This window comes from Schistocerca piceifrons, chromosome 2 (genome assembly GCF_021461385.2).
Source record: "Schistocerca piceifrons isolate TAMUIC-IGC-003096 chromosome 2, iqSchPice1.1, whole genome shotgun sequence".
NCBI lineage: Eukaryota > Metazoa > Arthropoda > Insecta > Orthoptera > Acrididae > Schistocerca > Schistocerca piceifrons.
Genome location: NC_060139.1, coordinates 738,865,666 through 738,889,223, shown reverse-complemented (window position 1 = coordinate 738,889,223; position 23,558 = coordinate 738,865,666).

The following is a 23,558-nucleotide window of genomic DNA, read 5'->3' as shown; positions in this document are numbered from 1 at the left end:
CAGGTAGCCCAGTTGTGATCTGACAGTAATGAACTATTGCATCGATTATCCGAGTATAGGGTGACATCTAATGCAACCCCTCCCATACTAGATTCATCAGTAGCCACCCTTGTGACTCCTTCTCTGGCAAGCCAAGCGAAAATATAGAAGCTGATTTGTTAGCAGCCGCTGAACTTAATTCCTGGTCAGATGAATAGATGTTGCAAATGACAAAATTGCGGTTCATCGGGGAAGCTAAGGTGCTCGTACTATATCACGAGAAGCTACGAAATGCGTTAACTTTTGAAGAATTGAAACAAGGTTTGCTCAAAAGGTTTAAAAAGCAGAACAGTTGCCTTTTATGTAGGGAGCAGTTGAACATCATGTCCAAAAAGGCACAACTAAACAGTAGAAAGCTTTGTGGATAGAATACGAAAAAGTAATAGTAAACTTACCAATTGTCAGCCATTGATAAAGCCAATAAGTATATTCTATAAGAAGCGGAGAATAGGGCCTTAGACACCTTCTTGCGAGGATTACCAGCGAAACATGGCGCCGTGTTAGGGTAGAATTTACGAAGAATTTAACTGATGCAGTGGACATTCCTACAGGAATAGCGGAAATAGACGCCGCGAAGAGGTGCAAAGAAAGAAAGAAATGTATTGTCCACAGGGGTTCATTGTTTCAGATGCGTAAAACTGTCGCCATCCACAGTGTACAAATTGTCAAAGGGTGGGCCATACATATCGTGAGTGTAGCAGTACAGGGAAATTTACGAACAGGGCCTCTTAAACAGGAACGGGAAACATGTAAAACGCGTGGACTATTAGTCGACACTGGGGCTCACGTGTGTCATACGTAAACAGTGCACTGTGGTCAGCAGATATGACTCACCAAGATATAACTTAAGTGGTATAGGCGGAGGTGACATACGTTCAGTAAGCTGTACGTCACTGACCTTTCACATTAAGAGCGTAAGATTCGAGGTGGTTATGGAAGTCGTATCAAGGGTAAGCGACGAATATGATGTTATCCTAGGTTTACGTTTCCTGAATAAACATCACGCCATTATTAACCTCGGGCAGCAAACAGTGGAGTTTAGCCGGACATTATTTCGATTGGGTGACAGCTGCGAAGGACGCTCTGCCACAAGATCCCTCTCCCCGGAAAGAGTAATCAACGACACTGCGAGCTATGTCCTTGAAGGTAGATTCCCGGCATAAAATACCATTCGGTGCAGGAAGCTACTTTTGGTAGACATTAAAGCTGCTTTAGCGCAAACCCTCTATGCATAGTGGAACAGATGGAGGAAAATGATGAATTAGACACAGCACATTGTTTTGTGCGTCGGAGTATAGTTCGTGCCGCAACAGTTGATGGAGTACAGAAGATACCGGTGCATATAGATGATTTTGGGACGGAAGACAAGGAGTTACGAAAGGGGATGTTAATAGCTAACGTAAGTGCCTTAGAGGGAGATGATTTTGATTGGTCAGATGTAGACAATAGCGTCAAACCAGCCGCCTTTTGTAGGCGGTTTTGCATGCAATTTTGTAACTGAGTTGCGTCAGAGGTTGGTTGGGTTGTTTTAGGGAAGGAGACCAGACAGCGAGGTCATCGGTCTCATCGGATTAGGGAAGGACAGGGAAGGAAGTCGGCCGTGCCCTTTCAAAGGAACCATCCCGGCATTTGCCTGGAGCGATTTAGGGAACTCACGGAAAACCTAAATCAGGATGGCTGGACGCGGGATTGAACCGTCGTCCTCCCGAATGCTAGTCCATTGCGTCAGAGGACATCACACTTAAAAGGAAACGACCGGATATGATAGAATCAGTGTTAGACGACTTTCATGATCCGTTCAGTTCACAGGGACCGCTACCAGCAACAAACATCACACAACATCGGATTCCAACAAGAGATAACACACCTGTTTGTAGGAGGCCGTACACAGTTCCTCACCGGTTACAACCGTTACTTGATGAACTCATAGATCAGCAATTAAAGGATGCTGTAATAGAGTATTCGGATTCGCCATAAAGTGCAAATGTCGTAATTGTGCCAAAGACATCTGATGACGGTGCAAAACGTTAAAGATTCCGTTGTGATTACCGTCATTTAAATAGCAAAACAATTTCGAACGTGTATCCATTACGGAATATCGTAGTACCATTGATCATATCGGCAACAGTAAATATTTCTCCACAGTTGACTTGAGGAGTGCTTAGCATCAAATAGAAGTTGCACAACATGGCAGACATACAACTGCTTTCTCCACCCTTTTAGGCCACTGGCAGTTCTTAAAAATGCCTTTCGAATTAAAAAATGCCCCACAAACATCCCAAAAATTGCTGGATGGTGTGTTACGTGGATTAAAATCCTGACATTGCATGGTATACCTCGATGACATAATCGTATTTTCAAAACACATCAAAGAGCATACGATTCGCTTACGAGAAGTTTTCCAAGTAGTCAGGGACGCTAAATTAACACTAAGTTTGGAAAAGTGTCACTTCGCATTAGCGGAAGTAACATACTAAGGCCATGTTATCAGCGAATACAGAATCAAACCCGATCCACGGCTAATAATCGCAGTAAAAGATTTTCTAACACTGCAGTCCACCAAGGAAGTACACCAATTTCTAGGCCTCTCAAATTATTATCGAAAATTTTTAAAAGACTATGCAGAAATAGTACGACCTCTCACGCAGTTATTGAAAAAACGTATTAAATTTGAATAGACAACAGAGTGCAACACAGCATTTGAAACATTAAAATACAAATTATCCCATAGCCCTGTATTAATCTATCCATACTGCAGCAAAGAATTCATCCTGTCCTGTGACGCATCCGATCATGCTATCGGAGCAATTTTGGGTCAAAATATTTATGGTGCAGAACATCCAGTAACCTACGCGTCCAGACCAATACGGCAGAAAATAATTACTCAACAACGGAAAAGAAGTTACTGAGTGTCACCTGTGGTATAAAATATTTCAGGTGCTGTCTGTGTGGTGTCACCACTAGACACCACACTTGCTACGTGGTAGCCTTTAAATCGTCCGCGGTCCGTTAGTATACGTCGGACCCGCGTGTCGCCACTCTCAGTGATTGCAGACCGAGCGCCGCCACACGGCAGGTCTAGTCTAGAGAGACTCCCTAGGACTCGCCCCAGTTGGACAGCCGACTTTGCTAGCGATGGTTCATTGTCTACATACGCTCTCATTTGCAGAGACGACAGTTTAGCATAGCCTTCAGCTACGTCATTTGCTACGACCTAGCAAGGCGCCATATTCAGTTACTACGAATGTATTCTGAACAGATAATATTATGAATCATGTACCGTCAAGAGCGACGTTCATCATTAATGGATTAAAGTTAAGTATCAAACCAATTACGTCCGCTTTCTGAATTCTAATTCCTTGTCATGTTCCAGACCTCACGTCAATATAGTTCTTCCCTCCTCACGCCAGCTTGCGTGAGCTAAAACTCGTGCATTTCGGCCTCCACTAGTAACACGGTGTTGGCTCTTCTGCCAACACAACAGTCTGTATGGGAATAAATTCAAGATAATCACGGTGGTTACTTGTGCTAAAAGACCCATCAAGTCGTTTGACACGTTGGTCCCTATGTCTCCCCGAAATGGACATAGAAGTCATTCATAAACCGAGGAAGAAACATTCGAAGGCAGATTGTCTTAGTCGAATGGTATGGGTATTAGAAGCAGTACGTCGCGATGCAGAAGAATGGCAAAAGGCACGGGCGTCAGATGCAGATTGCAAAAGATATGCGACACAACGGCAGATTTGCCTACAGGATGTGGTCTTGTGTCGAACAACTACTCGGGCCGAGAATCGTTGTTCCCAAAGACCTCCGACAGGATGCCATGGGAGAGGCCCATAATCACATTCTTTCAGGTCGTGGTGGTCAAAGAACTACTGAAAGAAGCATTAATGAATGTTTCTGGTCGGAGACAACAGATCACGATGTGGCACAATACGTGCGCAATTGCATACCGTGCGCTCAGCGAGAAGACTATTGCCGTCAACGTATACCGTTACAAAGACTCCCGTGTAGCGTTACGCCAATTTAAAATCGAAGGAATGAACATGTATGGTCCATTTAATAAAACACCAACCGGGAATAGGTACGTCTTAACGATTATAGTTATCAAACCATGGTACGTCTCCCTCTACATCTACAAGATTACTCTGCAATTCACATTTAAGTGCTTGGCAGAGGGTTCATCGAACAACAATCATGCTATCTCTCTACCATTCCACTCCCGAACAGCGCGCGGGAAAAACGAACACCTAAACCTTTCTGTTCAAACTCTGATTTCTCTTACTTTATTTTGATGATCATTCCTACCTATGTAGGTTGGGCTCAACAAAATATTTTCGCATTCGCTTCAATGACTTCCATCCCAACTCGCGTATGATATCTGCCACACTCTCTCCCCTATTACAAGATAATACAAAACGAGCTGCCCTTTTTTGCACCCTTCCGATGTCATCCGTCAATCCTACCTGTTAAGGATCCCACACCGCGCAGCAATATTCTAACAGAGGACGATCGATTGTAGTGTACGCTGTCTCTTTAGTGGACTTGTTGCATCTTCTAAGTGTCCTGCCAATGAAACGCAACCTTTGGCTCGCCTTCCCCACAATATTATCTATGTGGTCTTTCCAACTGAAGTTGTTCGTAAATTTAACACCCAGGTACTCAGTTGAATTGACAGCCTTGAGAATTGTACTATTTATCGAGTAATCGAATTCCAACGGATTTCTTTTGGAACTCATGTGGATCACCTCACACTTTTCGTTATTTAGCGTCAACTGTCACCTACCACGCCATACAGCAATCTTTTCTAAATCGCTTTGCAACTGATACTGGTCTTCGGATGACCTTATTAGACGGTAAATTACAGCATCATGTGCGAACAACCTAAGAGAACTGCTCAGATTGTCACCCAGGTCATTTATATAGATCAGGAACAGCAGAGGTCCCAGGACGCTTCCCTGGGGAACACCTGATATCACTTCAATTTTACTCGATGATTTGCCGTTTATTACTACGAACTGCGACCTTCCTGACAGGAAATCACGAATCCAGTCGCACAACTGAGACGATATCCCATAGGCCCGCAGCTTGATTAGAAGTCGCTTGTGAGGAACGGTATCAAAAGCTTTCCGGAAATCTATTAATATGGAATCAAGTTGAGATCAATTGTCGATAGCGAATGCGTTGCACAAGTACGATGTTTTCTGAAACCATGCTTAATACCTATCAATAGATCGTTCCCTTCGAGGTGATTCATAATGTTTGAATACAATATATGCTCCAAAACCCTACTGCAAACCGACGTCAATGATATAGGTCTGTAGTTCGATGGATTACTCCTACTACCCTTCTTAAACACTGTTGCGACCTGCGCAATTTTCCAATCTGTAGGTACAGATCTGTCGGTGAGTGAGGGGTTGTATATGATTGCTAAGTAGGGAGCTATTGTATCAGCGTAATCTGAAAGGAAACCTAATCGGTATACAATCCGGACCTGAAGACTTGCCCGTATCAAGCGATTTGAGTTTCTTCGCAACCCCTAAGGTATCTACTTCTAAGAAACTCATGCTAGCAGCTGTTCGTGTTTCAAATTCTGGGATGTTCCATTCGTCTTCCCTGGTGAAGGAATTTCGGAAAACTGCGTTCAATAACTCCGCTTTAGCGGCACAGTCGTCGGTAACAATACCATCGACACTGCGCAGCGAAGGTACTGATTGCGTTTTGCCGCTTGTATAAAACAAGCGAACACAGTTGCACAGGTTATGGTCAATAATTATATTTTAAAATTCTGCGTAGCAGAAGCTCTTATAACCGACCAAGGTAGTAGCTTCATGTCCAACCTCATGAAACAACTTTGCCGTTTGCTGAAAGTACGTAAATTACGCCCCTCCCCATTACACTCACTGGCAAACGCACGGACAGAAAGGGTCCAGCGCGCTATCTGGAAAATGCTCAGTTATTTTATCAACGACCAGCACAACAATTGGGATATCGTCGTTTTATACTGAGTAAGTGCATACAACGCCAAAACTCAAGAAAGGGCGTGTCACCTGATGAGGTTATTTATGGAAGAAAGATGCCGTCGCCATTCGATGTTATTAAGGCCAAAGAAGGAAAGAATGGAGAAGAAGTTAGGGAAATTGATAGAATCATTAAGGAAGTGTGGAAAAAGGTACAGAAAGAAAATACCAGAGCATTAGAATGGCAAGAGAAAGTAGGCATCGTGCCCGCTAAGTATCCGGATTTCAGTGGGTTTTCCTATCCACTCCCTATGTTGGTAAAGTAAAGACGAAAAAATTTGTGGCAAATTACCTGAGCGCTTACCAAGTTGTTCAAATCACATCATCAGTTAACGTCAAGTTACAGTTACCAACAAAAACAACTATTGTTCATGCAAGCAGACTGAAACCTTTTAAGGGAGTAACGGACGTGATGCCACCAATGGTAGCAAATACTGTTCCGAAGCGTACTGGATCGCGGAAGAGGGACTGGGTGTTGTGTGCTGTCCTTAGGTTAGTTAGGTTTACGTAGTTCTAAGTTCTAGGGGACTGATGACCATAGATGTTAAGTCCCATAGTGCTCAGAGACATCGCGGAAGAGGAAGACCGCTGATCCACCAACACATAACACGCACTTGGCCCCATACAACATTTGGCCGGGCGCACTCAATTACGCATCTACAATACAAAATCTACCATTCTAATGCAAATACTACAGATTCTAGCGATAATGTACTAACGGGGAATCACAGAAAATGGAATTAGCAAAATACATGAAGGGGAATTCTGGGCTTTAAATAACAGGAAATACGGACATTTAATTACACATCATCTGCTTAAATAAGTATAAATCATTCAGTAGAATGTATTGATAAGGGTATATAGGTCATACAAAGTGCACAATAATTTTTCTTTTGCCGTAAAATCACAATTATGTAAGATGTGCTTGGCAATATTACTTTCCACATTAATGGTGTTTCATGTTCCCTCTCAGGCGTGAAATTTCACTTACCCACTAATATACTGACCAGAAACACCTATGCTACTATTGACTCCTCAAAATGTCTTACCTAAACAACTTCCTGCAGTTATGAGATGTTCTTATCACTACACAACAATGCAAGATTGATGCCAACGCTATCATGCATCATATTGTACAGTTGAAAGAGCAACATAAAACGTGAATTATGATATTGAGCACAGGTATTTCTGAAACCTTATTGTTCGAATTGTACTTTGTGCTGATTTCCTGTGTATCAGAAGAAAACCCAAGACAAACAATATCACTACATCAAATTCCAGCTAAATGGCTACAAAAATTCTGTGCATACACGTGTACTGCTAAAATGTATGTAGAACTGTTGCTTGTTACTTCATTGTATTGTCACTGATCGTCGTTCTACCACATTTGTAACACAACTTTCAGAAATTTTCTTAATGCTGGTGTTTATTAGAACATTGCGGAATGAATATGTTATATAATTTTCCTGACAATCTAAGGTTGCCACTGTGCTTTTGTTTCTCGTTTGTTAGTCATTTGTAGATGGACACACGAGAAAATTCGAGGGCGAATTTTCCGGCCGGAAAAGGAATGTAGGGTGTATGAAAATTATGTGTTATCTATTGTTGTTCAAAACAAAAAGAAACATGTTAGGACCTACTATAGGTTAAATGAACATTTTAGATACATTGGCACTTTAAGCGTTAGCAGTCGAAAAACGTGAGAAGCATAGATCAACGACCGAGAAGTCAGTCGTCGCCCTAGAAACTTCGTGACATTGGCAAAAACACCGAATAAATACCTCCGACAAATGGGTGTGAGGTGGTCCGTTGAGAGGGTCCTTCGAAGAGAGAAAGAAGACACTAAAAATGTCTCCTCGACCGATGGTTAGTCAGAGGATGTCATACGTCGCTACAACGAATTTGCTGTTACGCTGCTCGACGGAAGTAGACGTCGGTACAGCGAGAGTAGGTCAACGCAGAAGATGCCATCCTAGATGTTACCAGAAATAAGTTCGTGTAGTACTTACCCAGGTGGCTGGTGAGCACGAAGGGACTGCGGCCTCACCAAATGGGTCGCACCTGAGGGTTGCTGGTTCGGTTCCTGAACGGAGTTCTCCGCGCCAGCCGTAGCTGCTTGAAAATAACGCAACGAGTGGATTCACAAGCAGAATACCACTCCGCAGCCGCAGTCAGTCACGGGTACGGTACTGACGAAACAATGCGACAGCTGGCGCGCCGCTGCAACACTAACCGTCGCCTTATTAGCGGTCACTGGAATCTGCACGCCACGATTTCGCCGGTCCGCAACCGCAAGGAATTGAGCGAGTTAAAACACGTTCTATTACTCTGCCTGTTTAAAGGGTCTTATGTCTCAATAAATGAATGTTAGTGGAACCACCAATTTTTCACTCATATCTCACCCACTGAACCAAGGAAAGAGCCGACTCCACCGTCCACAAAGTGTCGCTTCCTACCTGCCATTCCTGACAAAATAATGACCTTTGCTCCCCTGTGTCACTGACGTTCGATATGTGCTGCCACAAAATCCCGATCCGCTGCATTTCACCTGTCGACCTGCCTGACAGGATTTCGTTTCCTTGGACGATTTCGCAGCTAGAGATGCTTCGTCTTGCTACTGCATTTGGAAAATTTTGTGCCATAGCAATTTTTGTTGCTTGCGCGCGGCCTTACATTAATTCAAAACTTTTATTTCAGCAGTTTTCTAATTCAGTATTTATTTTGTATCAGTGAACTTAACAGTTTTGTGTTAAGATAGTTGTTTTGCATTTTTGTGTCATTTTCTTTATTGCACCACGACAATGAAACCTAGAGCACAGGCAGGAATGGACAATATAGTAGAAGTAGCTTCAAATGAAGTTTCCAAAATTTGCTACATATTGTAGAAAATTCTTCTCAGGATGTTGAAGTCAAGTAACCTTCAAACAATACTGCGAATATTCGGAGTATAGGCTATCATATGCGGATCATGCGTGATGAATTGCAGGGAACTATACGCTATTCAGAAGATCAAAATATCGTAACACGGTCCGATTTTGTTATAAGAGATTCAGGTACTGTTTCTATTTCTACAGGGCAAAATAGTTTGGTCTCTTCCCCTTTAAGTAATAATGTCATACAATTAATACTAGCTGAACTTGGTGAGATTAAAAATCTAGTGACTAGATAAATGACAAGATCAACGAATCTAGTAGCAAACAGGAGGAGAACTTCAAATTGTGTCTGGATGAGATTGGTTCAAATGGTTCAAATGGCTCTGAACACTACGGGACTTAACTTCTGAGGTCATCAGTCCCCTAGACTTATAACTACTTAAACCTGACTAACTTAAGGACATCACACACTTCCATGCCCGAGGCAGAATTCGAACCTGCGACCGTAGCGGTCGCACGGTTCCAGACTGTAGCGCCTAGAACCGCTCGGCCACCCCGGCCGGCTGGATGAGATTAATGACAATTTAAATCGTTAATTCAAGGAAATGTCAGAACGGTTGAATATTCAGGTATGTGAGGAACTCAAGTCAGATATTAATAATCTTGAGTCCAGACTTGATCATGTATAGTCTGTTGATATTGTTGAGAAGACAACAGACGTCACAACAGGAATTGCATATATAGGAATTGGCACATAAGTTCGAGTCATTACAGTTACAGACTAACACCGAAGTTTCAAAGACGTAAACCAGTTGATGACTGTTACAAAACGAGTCGAAGAATAATCAGAGAGAGTGATGCAAACGAACAACGATTCAGATAAAAGGTCAGACAATACTCAGCCCGTTCCGTTCACTGATACCGAAGAATCTCAGCCTGTGCGACGTTTTAAGAAAGGTCAGATGGCGGTTAATCTGGAAAATAAACGTGACGTAAGAAAGATACAGGAACAGCCTACCAGTATCGCGAAAAAGATCGGTTGCGATGACACCAGTAGGTTCAATCATTCTCACGTCGGAAGTCACAACGAACGCACTGATTTTGGAAATGCTGACCACTTCTCTCGTGGACGTGATATGTTTGCAGGACACAATGACTGGAATGCGAGTTAAGCTATGAGAGAAAACTCATTTGTTCAGAAAAAAACGATAGTTTGGGTTAAATACATTTTCTCACAGTAAGGAAATTCAAAATTTTTCGCAATGCTAGTTATGAAATTCGCCCAAGGGAGTGGTTACTATTCTTTACCATCAGAATGGTGAATCGGCCACAAACTAGAATTCATTTATAGTTATCTCGAAGGAGGACCTGCGGCAAGAATGAGATCGATTACACGTGAATGTCACACGTGATTTTTATCTTGACCGCTTACTAGTCTGAAACAACTCAAGATCGCGTGAAACATAACATTATCATGGTGCAAAATTATTAAGAATCGAATTTTTCAACTCCTATGCAGTACTTGAAAACATGATGCGCATGAGCAGATGTTTAACTAATCCGTACATTCCGTCAGAAATAATCCGCATTTTTCTGACTAAATTACCTATCAGATTATGCCACATGGTTTTGGCAGAACGTTGTAAGGATGACTTGAAAGATTTTCAAGCACTTTTGCATAAACTTGAATTTCAAAATACCGATAAAACACAAAGAAATAATAATAATCAGTTTTGAGAAAATTACCATCAGCAGCGTAACCGAAAACGGAGATGGAATTTGCGTGAATGATATGATGAGAGATGTGACGGAAACAGGCATGATATGAGACACCAGCACAATAGTACAGATTACAGCCGCTCGAGAAATGATTCCCGTGACTGTAGAAAATATTGGTACTGAAACAGAGATAGCGGATCGCATGAACACAGACGTTATGAGAATGAAGACAATTTTAGACGCAATGGTAATGACAGAATAAATCGAAACTGGCGTGACCGCACAAACATTGATTCCGAACGTGGTACTCAGCCTGTAGAAAGCAGAGCATCGTGCTCACGGGGAAATAATCTTAATTACAGTTATGCAAGACGAAATAATTATGATGACGAATCAAACCAAAATTGGCGTGATTCAAATTATGAGCGCGTTGCAGCTTCAGAAATCTGACCGCCTAACCCACGCAACAAGAGTTTACAGGTAGGTCAGAAAGTATTGCTCGAATTGCATCGTTTGTCTCATAAGTCAAAGTCTTAACTGCCGTGATCCCCATTTGGGGATCGACTAAAATATGGCGTTTACTTCAAGGTTATTTCATTTTTTTTAACTTTCATTTTCCCAGTCCCTGTCAATCACGTAACCCAGAAATAAATGTAGGTTGAAAAAAAATAGTTTGGCAGGTAACAGGTTAAGTAGCAAGTTTTCCTTGGATTATGAAGGCCCTTTTCGCATGCGGCGAATCGCACATCCAAATACTGTGGAACTTGAAACTATAGGTACACATAAACCAAGAGGTCTTCGTCATGTATTTAACAGCAAAGTGTAAAGAAAATAGTACCCTTGGGGATTTATTGTACTTCGGTAAACATATGGAGTGGCGAGAATAGGTGCCCCAGACGTTACAGTCCATTTTTTTACTTTAGCTTTCAGCACTGTTTTATACTCTTCAACGAATCTGTGTATTTATTAATGTATCTATTACTGTCAATCTATTTTAAAGAATAATGGTGATCTATGATTTGTGTTGTATGAAGAAAAGTACTTCGAATTTGCTAAGCATAGTCTGACAAGCTGATAAGACAGTGGAAACAGACAATTTTTTTGCATCTGTATTTGCACTATGAGAATATGGAATGGTAAGCCATCTGTGAACAATCTGAATTCAGCTGGTATTATTCTGAGTTTACTGCTGAAGTATCTGGTTGAAATGTAATACTATTGTATTATTTCTTAACTTTGGAATTATTCTTTTGAGATCTCGGTATAGCAGAGTAGAATTCTTTTTGAGGTTCTAAAATACTCTTTTTTTTCTTCAGGAAAATAGTTTGCACATATAATGAAGTTTTTGTGTTTTGTGGTAACTTGTGATGTACATTTTGCTTTACCTTTACGAGACAGAATATTGTATTATTTTAAAGAAAAGTGCATGAAATGAGGTTTTCTGTAGGAACGTATTTTGTGAACTAGGTCATGAATTCTACAGGTATAAGTGTTGACTTTATTTTGAATGAGAAATTGTGTATGAGTGGTTCAGAACCGAGGAAGGTATTTCTGATGGGCAGTAGTTTAACTAGGAACAGTTCTGACTGATGCTTGTTCTGCTATTTATGAACTATTTTTGAAGAGGGATAGTTTCAGACTTGTATACATACACATGATGATTCTAGGGGGAATTTTGCTTTAGGATTGCCATGTGAGGCTTATGATGCTAACATGTGTTATTATGGTGCAACTTTCTATATTTTTGGAGCAGTGATGGTATATTATGTGAAGTGGACTACGAATCGTAGGATATTATGCTGAATGTTAACGAAATATGTTGTTTTTAGAAAGACAGACGAGGCACTATATACGATTTAGCTAGGAAGAATTTTTTGCAGCTATTTATGGAAAAAATACAAAGTAAGGAAAGTACACTGTTTAAACGAAGTAACCCACAGAAATACTAGGTACATGGAGGTTCTGTTTGTGCACACTTTATTCGAAGGTAGAGTCGCAGTGATTTTTTCATAAGACATTTATATTGTTATGGCAAGGTTTCTGAGAGGAATGTACTACTGAAATTTTGTTGCTGCTGATGAGATGTATTACGACATTCAGAGTTATCGATTATAGAAAGAAAACGAATTACAGTTTGAGATACCAATCATACCTGCTATAAACATTGTAAACTCTAAAAAAACACGAAACATTTACCTGTATAAAACACCATCGCTTGCAGATGACACTTTTTACCTAATTGTAGATAAGAATGTATGTGTGGATGTATCCGTTGATTAATGAGCATGGATAGCCTTACAAGGATTTTTTCTCTACTGCTGAATTATGAACGGTATGTGTGAGATGAATTTTCTTGCTTTGCGAAATTAGGGAATTAAATTATCTCACTTAAAAGAAGTTGTTTTTCTACTTATTACTGTTTCGACTCATTGTACTTTCTTTTTGTATGACATGATCGTAACTGAATATTCCTTTATTGCAGTAGTAATAAAAATAATACACAACTCTTTGCATTTGTAAAAACTAAACAATCTTTTTCAGATCGGAGTATAACGTACGTAGCGAGCGAGTTATATTCTAACAATACGAATGTTTTATGGAGAATAAGACGTTCCAGAAGTACCCAGTTATGCTAAAAACATTGCACCATGACGTGTGTATAAATATGTTATGCATTTTGATAACCTTTTCTTTCCAGGGTGTAGCATTTTTACACCTTGATGCAAGTTGGTCGATTACATTTTTAGGCGAGTTGTAAATAATTGCACAAAATAAGTTCCTTCAATTGATTTGTGTGTTTCTATTTAAACAATTTTATTTCAGGCTTTCACCTTTGATTCTGCTACAGTGGTGTTGCAATGCCGATTATATCACTTGAAGTTAATGATTGTAAGACGATGTCTTTTTTCTCTTGTCATTAAGCAATAATGAAGTTCAAGAAAAATTATTTGCTTCATTTTCGGTTAATAAACCATTTCTTTCAGGTAATACTGAACAGTTCGAGGATAAATCTTTCCTGTGTAGCATCTTGTAGTAAGTTGTGTCATTATTAGTTGCTTTATAAAACATGTCTTTTGAATGTCGTAATTAATTTGCTGTTGTGACTAACTACATGTGGCCATACAGTTCTGACTTCACGCACAGACAAGCTGACATTTAATATCTGACGATATTGACCTTGTGTTGCTATCCGTTTTTTTTCTGTTCAATGATCATCATGTAAACTGTAGAATGATTTTCCAGAAATGAAATAATTATGTTGTTATAATAAGGAAGTACTTGTGATAATCACAGGCCCATTCCTCAATGACTGAATGTGTAATAAGTTATGAGAACTAAACTGAATATGCAGTCTTAAGAAATGACATTCTTTACTAACTTACGTTGACTGGAGCTCAGGTCACTTATACTGTATAAGAAGAAATTGCATGTCAACTTGTATATATTTTTTCCTAAATATCTCCCACAGAAACTGTATTATATGATCTTCATATTTTGGTTGTTTACCCGTAACTTTACTGTGTATATAAATGAATCTTCGAGCAATGCTAATTTTCTGTTGTATGATAAATTAAATGACACGCAACAACCATGTATAAATCAACTTGGGATTCAATGATTAAGTGTAACATGTTTTAGATATGTCGCCATTGATGACTTAGGACACATTTATATGTCACTCAGTGATGTTATAGGTCTCATATTTTGTATATTCTGGGTCAAGACATGTACTTTGTGGTACGCTGTGTATTGTACCATTAGAAAATGAATTTGTATAGAATTTGTTTGCCACTATGTGATTGGCCTAAACTTCAAGGAACTTGCCACAATTACGTAATTATCCGTGGTCATGTACTCTTTAGCCATTTACTGAGCACTGAAATTATGTGCCTATTCACGTAATGTTGTCTTTTATATTCAAGTGCACATAACTTACTATTATTCATTTATTCAGTATGATTTGTTTCTGTTGCTGTGTCATATAAGAGACTTTTGATGTCCTATGCCAATTATGAGAACCTGTTTTCTTAAACAGATACGATGTCAATGCTCATCATGAATTCTTTGGTACTCAACAAGGTATAATTGTGCCTTATACTATTACTACCGATTCTTTACTGCATCTTTATCTGAATATGAAAAGGAGTGACACACTAAAACATTTTAATGTGGTTGTCAGTGGACATAATGGATATAGTCAGTCCCTTGAGTCTGCTTACACCTCAAACGTGTGTGTCGTCAAACGAATACGTTAACATTTTGGTGTGGTTGTCAGTGGACATAATGTGTGTAATGAATCCCTGAGTCTGCTTACACCTCAAACTTATGTGTCGTCAAATGAAAATATTAACGTTTTGGTGTGGTTCTCAGTGAACATAATGTATGTAATGAGTCCCTGAGTCTGCTTACACCTCAAACTTGTGTGTCGTCAAATGAAAATATTAACGTTTTGGTGTGGTTGTTAGTGGACATAATGTATGTAATGAGTCCCTGAGTCTGCTATCACCTGAAGCTTGCGTGTCATCAAATAAAAATATTAATATTTTGGTGTGGTTGTCAGTGGACATGGTGCGTGTTTTCCCTGCGTCTGCTGCACCTAAGACATGTATTTCTGGACCTGGTTTTCTGTTGCCAGATGATTTTCTTCTGTTGAAGAACTGTATATAACATTTTGTTGTCTTCTCAAAATAATGAAGTACAGCCAATGTCAGGTACAATTGAGTGCTCACCAGCACAATGATACTTGTATATTTATTTTCTCTCTCTTTGCACTAATTTCAATTGTATGTAATACACTCCTGGAAATTGAAATAAGAACACCGTGAATTCGTTGTCCCAGGAAGGGGAAACTTTATTGACACATTCCTGGGGTCAGACACATCAAATGATCACACTGACAGAACCACAGGCACATAGACACAGGCAACAGAGCATGCACAATGTCGGCACTAGTACAGTGTATATCCACCTTTCGCAGCAATGCAGGCTGCTATTCTCCCATGGAGACGATCGTGGAGATGCTGGATGTAGTCCTGTGGAACGGCTTGCCATGCCATTTCCACCTGGCGCCTCAGTTGGACCAGCGTTCGTGCTGGACGTGCAGACCGCGTGAGACGACGCTTCATCCAGTACCAAACATGCTCAATGGGGGACAGATCCGGAGATCTTGCTGGCCAGGGTAGTTGACTTACACCTTCTAGAGCACGTTGGGTGGCAAGGGATACATGCGGACGTGCATTGTCCTGTTGGAACAGCAAGTTCCCTTGCCGGTCTAGGAATGGTAGAACGATGGGTTCGATGACGGTTTGGATGTACCGTGCACTATTCAGTGTCCTCTCGACGACCACCAGTGGTGTACGGCCAGTGTAAGAGATCGCTCCCCACACCATGATGCCGGGTGTTGGCCTTGTGTGACTCGGTCGTATGCAGTCCTGATTGTGGCGCTCACCTGCACGGCGCCAAACACGCATACGACCATCATTGGCACCAAGGCAGAAGCGACTCTCATCGCTGAAGACGACACGTCTCCATTCGTCCCTCCATTCACGCCTGTCGCGACACCACTGGAGGCGGGCTGCACGATGTTGGGGCATGAGCAGAAGACGGCCTAACGGTGTGCGGGACCGTAGCCCAGCTTCATGGAGACGGTTGCGAATGGTCCTCGCCGATACCCCAGGAGCAACAGTGTCCCTAATTTGCTGGGAAGTGGCGGTGCGGTCCCCTACGGCACTGCGTAGGATCCTACGGTCTTGGCGTGCATCTGTGCGTCGCTGCGGTCCGGTCCCAGGTCGACGGGCACGTGCACCTTCCGCCGACCACTGGCGACAACATCGATGTACTGTGGAAACCTCACGCCCCACGTGTTGAGCAATTCGGCGGTACGTCCACCCGGCCTCCCGCATGCCCACTATACGCCCTCGCTCAAAGTCCGTCAACTGCACATACGGTTCACGTCCACACTGTCGCGGCATGCTACCAGTGTTAAAGACTGCGATGGAGCTCCGTATGCCACGGCAAACTGGCTGACACTGACGGCGGCGGTGCACAAATGCTGCGCAGCTAGCGCCATTCGACGGCCAACACCGCGGTTCCTGGTGTGTCCGCTGTGCCGTGCGTGTGATCATTGCTTGTACAGCCCTCTCGCAGTGTCCGGAGCAAGTATGGTGGGTCTGACACACCGGTGTCAATGTGTTCTTTTTTCCATTTCCTGGAGTATATATGTATCTGCTCAAATGAAAGACTTTTCTTTTTACACTTTTGGAGAACTGTCAATAACGTTTTGTTATCCTGTAAATGAAGTGCTATCAATGTCAGGCGGTTACGAGTGCTTACATGCACAAGGCGATACTTGTATATTATTTTTTCTTGACTACATTGTATAGCTTATAAATTGTCTGTTATGTACATAATTTATGTAATCTTGTGCTGATGTTTGTGTATTCTACCACTTTTCTAAAACTTATGATACTCTTCTTCTCAATTTTGTTATGTAAGAATTTTCTGTTGGCTAATTGCCAACATGTTAGGTAAGAATCGCCCCACAAAATTCTTAAAAGTGAGGGTGGGGGCTTTGAAAGTTGGACGTCTGAGATTCTGTTGTGTGCATACACAAACTCTCTGTCAGAGATATTATTATCGCGGGTAGTAACGAGCGAGCAGTTGTCGACGGGGAATCGGAAGTAGTCAGATGCAGGGTGCGGTGAAGAGAAGCCATGCAACATGAGAGGTCGCAGCCTGTCGTGATCGTGCTACTAGCGCTGGAGAAGACTTTGGTATTAATTGAGGACTTTTTTGGTGATTTTCCTTTTCGCTGCACGTTGTTGTTGGATGCTTGCGCTCTAGAGGGATTTTGTCATATTTGTATGTGGATACATTCTGAGTAATACTTTATCTTTGTTGTGGCCAGAAACATGTTTATGGAGTATACACAATGTGGAATAATTGAAAATCTGTTTAAAGTTTGCCGGCATTTAAATCATCAATTTTCAGAATATAGTAAATAACAAATTTTTATAGGTTTCTTTCATTTATCTTTACATCGTTTAAGATTAGTTGCCCAAACCCCTGCTGATAATTCAGTTTCTGTATAAAAGTATGGCACCAACTGTCGCAGTTAGTTCATGCATTGCACTGTGCATAGATTGCAGTTTTGCTTTTTGAAATATTTTAGCATATTGATGGTCACACAAATGCAGCGGCAAGACGAGGTAAGTTGTCTGTTGCTTACAGGAGCACTGCAGAACAGTAGTTAGGAGACGTTAGAGGATATTTTTAAAACTCGCAGTCAGATGGTTAAGAATAGGTTTCTCTATAATTTGTGGGAGAGTTAAACATGATCAGCAGGTTCCATTTGTTCCCTCCAAAGCTAATGTGGCAATAGGTTTATCCTTTCGTTAGTTCTCATGTTATTAAATAATTCCGCAGATGTATATGGACTTGAGTAATTATGCAAATTATTTGCAAACGGCTATATTGTGTTTATTGTGTACTACCGTAAGTTCTTGTAAATCAATTGAACTTTCTGAGGCCGGCCGGAGTGGCCGAGCGGTTCTAGGCGCTTCAGTCTGGAACCGCGCGACCGCTAAGGTTGCAGGCTCGAATTCTGCCTCGGGCATGGATGTGTGTGATGTCCTTAGGTTAGTTAGGTTTAAGTAGTTCTAAGTTCTAGGGGACTGATGACCTCAGATGTTAAGTCCCATAGTGCTCAGAGCCATTTGAACCATTTTTGAACTTTCTGAAAATAAGTCAACCGGGTTACTTTGAGAGTGGTACTGGGATACGAAATGTACTTAATACTGTTGTCTTGTAAAAAGTCTTTCCATTTATTGCACGTGATATTGGACACATTGTGTGTGAGGATGTGGCAGGCTTGCCAGCTGTTGATATGTAATGTTTAAGGATCCACCTAATAACGCTAGACGATGCTGCCAATCTTTTGGTACGCAACTTGAGATATTTTGAAAAAGGTCATAGAGAGCTACTGAATAATTGACTCCACCTCTTCCAGAGGGCACAGGCCTGCTGACATGAAGAGAGACAGTTTGTAGTGGATGTACTGGTAAGGTAACATAATTCCACGTAGCAGCACTTATTAGTAGTCTTTGCTTTGTGACAAAGTAGACAAGTTCTTAATAGCTGTTCAACATACCGTTGCGTATTTGGAAAGTAGCAATACACATTCAGTTTCCTTGACTGTTTTTGGCATCATAATGACCCCAAATATGATGAGTATGGCGCACTAAACTTGTACGGTGTCGGGCAAATCCAACACCTTCCATGAAAATAATGACCCCAAATATGATGAGTATGGTGCACTAAAACTTGTACGGTGTCGGGCAAATCCAACACCTTCCATGAAAACCTTGACATGATAGCAAATCCGGCAGTATGTTCAAAAATGGTTCAAATGGCTCTGAGCACTATGGGACTCAACTTCTGAGGTCATTAGTCCCATAGAACTTAGAACTAGTTAAACCTAACTAACCTAAGGACATCACACACACCCATGCCCGAGGGAGGATTCGAACCTGCGACCGTAGCGGTCTCGCGGTTCCAGACTGCAGCGCCTAGAACCGCACGGCCACTTCGGCCGGCCCGGCAGTATGTCACATAGCTCCGAATAAATCCTGACATTAAATTAACCAAAGTAATACGATCAACGAGTGAGCAAATGTAATACCATAGACTAACACAAGAACGCCTAAATGCATGTCATACCTTCCCACCGTGAAACAGACGCAGTTACAAGGGGAGAAACGAGAACAGAAGCCGAGAGCAGAGTTGTGTAAGCTAGAAGGCCCTACGATAAGGGACGGACAGCCACATCGCCGGCCGACCGCCAAGACCACCCTCCAGCCCATGTTATAAGATAGAGCCCTCCAAAAGAACATTATAGATCTTACGATAACACTAAAAGGGCCACACCAGCTGCAAGTTTTAGTGTGAGACTATACGCGTCTGTGTTACATTGCAAACATTAAAAACATTGCCCCACCACGAAAAGTATAACGTTTCTCATTGGATAGACAGAATTTTTGTAGGCGGAGCTTAAGGTTAACATTGAGACCCTGATTGGTCAGTTGAAAACACAGCCAGATACCTTTTTTCTTAAACCAAATTCAGTAAATTGTAGTAAAGAGAAGTTAGTTGCTACCGAGACGGCGAGGTATGTGGAGCTGCGACGCCCGCCGACACTGACGCTGCCTAACCACCGACAAGGTAATGAACGCACGTGATGCCGCATAAGAGCGCATAAGGCTTCACTCAGAACTGCAGAAGTCTCATCTGTTACATCCCCTCGTGTCGATCGTCAATTAAACTTGGTGGTATTCACATTTGCTACTGCAAGTTAAAATCTGAAATGCGATGATTTTTCTGCTATATTATTATTGAGAAGCCACATCAGTCACCGTCATTTAAGACAAGTTAAATAAGTAATTAAAGATAATTGAGGGTCACTGTGGACAATTTTTGATAGTTTTCTCCTTTACGAAACTTAATTTAAACCTACATTATAGATGTGATATGGCATAGGTCATCCTACGATCCATTACAGAACTTGGAAACCCATTCAGGGAATATTCGTTCACATTTTTGTTGAACGCAGTTGGTTTGGTTTTTATCATTATGTATTAAAATATTTCCTTTTACCAATAGTGCAATTCATAAACAACGTTTTATTCGTAGAATAAAAATTCCAGTGGTAAACTTAACTGCTTTTTCGACGTTATTTTACCAGCTAACTAAAAAATAGGAAAGCCGTGAACCCCTTCCACTAAATTTAGTTAGTATTAAGATTCTAGTATGAAGGCTTTCACGACCGGATGACATATCTTCTGGTAAACCTTCCGGGATGTAAGGTCGTGGTCCATGAAACTCTTCAGCTCCATGGACCACGACCTTACATCCCGGAAGGTTTACCAGAAGTATTAAGATTCTTTTGCAGAGAGTGCAGTGGAGCTGACGCTGAAATCATTAAGTTTTTGATATTATCATCGCTAGTCTCACTGAACTCTTCTGAACTCTACATGTCATGCGTGGTCTGGCGTCTTCTTACCAGCAACAGGTCCCAGGTTCAAACTAGTCAATTCCCTAAAAAACACGCTCAGAGCGTCGTTGCGCGAAAGTGGTAGGGAGACACGACTTAGAGCAAACAGACACCACGCAGATTGTTAGAAACTTTCTTTACAAGTAACTGGAATGCACACACCATTTGGCTACGTTACAACTATAGAATAAAACGTTGCTTTAAATTCTGAAAAAAAATTTCGCGGTTGGGTTTTGAGTAAGAAGAGTTTTGGTCTTACGCCATCTCGGATCTGCATCTCGCAATTTAGCTCTGTTGTAACACGTACCTAAATACTGTGTGTCTTTCATTAACGAATTTTCATAATCAGTTATTTGTCCTATCGTTGCGGTAGACATGGCAATGCAGTCAGCTGCAAGATTTTTCTTAACTTTGCACACATTATCTCGAAACTCTGTTCCTATAGCAAAGTTGTCCACCTGGTAATCCTAGCATGTATTAGTGGTAGGGAGATGGCGGCCTCCGTACAATTTTTGTATCAAACTCATATGCAGATTATTAACTTGATCAATTAATCACTCTCGCCAACCCCCGCCCCCAACCCTCCCTCCTTCCCAGCCCACATCCATTTTCTGTATGTCTGTATCCGCGCATGTGTCGCGGATGTCTCTCAGGTCTCACATTTAGCGTGCGAGTGTGGATCCGCTGAGTGTTACATCCGGAGTTATGTTAGGATGCGGATCCACAATACGTCACACGCGGGATAGGGCTCGAAGGAAGACCAATCACGCTGTACGTCCGGAGACATGTTCTATGTTCGAAGTTGGGATCCACCAGTGGGAAGAGCACACCATTGGAGCCTTCTGCGACATATACACACACACACAGAAAACAGAGCACATGTGCTGCAACTGTAGAATATACGGTTGGAGGTGACTGCTTGCGTTCGAGTACAGTGCTATACTATGCCGCTCGACCAGATAAATAGTACATTTGCGCTAGGTATTGGCAACTGTACTACATTTACAGGCAATTTTAGAACACGGAACGAAAAGTGATGTCGTGATCGCATGGATAGAAGTGACATGAAATCTATAAAATGACGGAAAATACGTATGTATTGAGGGAAAATACGCCGAAATGCGGGGAAATTGAGGGAGTACTTGCATGTCTTCTGGGTGGAGCAGAACAATTCTTTTACATGGGAACGAGTAGACGACAGCAAGAGGAATACGGAAAACGTTGAGATGGAAGCACCGTGAACTGAGGGAACAATCTTGTATTTTTCGTCGAGGCAACATTCTATGCCTATTGAAGTAATAATGACACTCGTGAGTTGACCGCTGTCTTCGATGCCTTCCTGGAAAAAGAGAACCATCTGCCTCTAAACTTACTTGCATGTGCGTTAAAGGATGACAGAGAGTGGTTGGAGTGATCGGTTGAGATGGAGTTGTAACGAGGTAGGATTTAGTAGTAGGCTGATGATGCATTCTAGACAGAGAGGGACATGTCGCCGTAGGTCATCCGACCATTTTTTCCGTAGTTCTGACGGGATGCATCAGTTGTGTGACATAACCTACTACTTGCGATCGTTAACAGCATACCTCTCAGTCATCAGAGGACTTCCATCCAGTTTCGACACATCCCTCTAGACGAACGAAGATTTATGCGATGTACTCCACCCCCCTGCAGCATGTAGGGCATAAAATCGAGTCTTCAGTTTCATAACTGCGATGATTCTAAGTTAGCGACAGGTGTTTGTGAGGTACTACAATCCCTGTGTATACATTTGTTTGACAGATGTTCTGTTTACAGAGTTAGTGGCGGAATGACGTATAATTTCACATGTCAAACAGCGCTGCTATGCGTTTGTCCCCTTTTTTGTAAGAGACATTCTCTGTTACCTATATATAGGACTGACGCTAGCATAGTGTAATTTCTGAACCGTCATCGAATGTGAATAGTTTGGAGCTATACACCTCTGGAAAGCTATATTGTACATGTATCACAAGGAACCGACGTTTTAAGGAAGTATTTTTTCATATTACAGTTTATCACCATAGTTTATCCTAGAGAAACCTGCAAGGAGAATGTATGTCATGCACTGGAAATATATTTCTTACACTGGGACAGTAACAGTGTTGCATTCGATACAACTAATAGGTCGGAAACCACAATGATCTAACATTATAGTGTGTTTTAAGTTCAGAACATTGCAGCCTTAGGAGTGCATGCGTTTATGTACTCTCTTACCCGTGATTTTTTGTTAATCACCTCAGACACTAGAACAATACTTTAGAATTGATAACCCAGCTGATTTACGTAAAATACAACAAACTCCGTACGTCTGGTGCTCCTTCGTGCATAAAAACCACCTGTTTCTTGTTCGTAACCGTCTATTATACCATAATAACAATTTCATGTCTACTGTACACCGATAAGGGTTCCTAACCTCCTCGACATTCGCGCATCTGGAGAAATTTTGTGCTCTTGGATGGGTGCGGGACAGCAGTTACAGCCTCAGTTCGCACTGTTCCTACGTGGAACGTGGAATGTGGCGGTCTACTTCTGGTCAGCTGCAGGGAGTGTTGGTCAAAGACAATGCGAGGAAAGCTTTTGGTCTCTAACTTTATCCTAAGAATGCGAGAATACCCTGCGACTTTCATCCACATAGAGAAAGATTGTAAGTTACGCACAATGATCGAAGAGCTAGAGAAATGTAGGTCGCTGTCTGGTATACTTTGGTGTATATGTTCGAGAACTAACAATAAATGAACATAATGCACCGTCATCTACTTACATTCTCGATGGTACTCGCAAAGTAGTGGAGGGGCTGTTAGCGATGATACAGAAATTGGTATGCATGCTGCCGCGTCATTA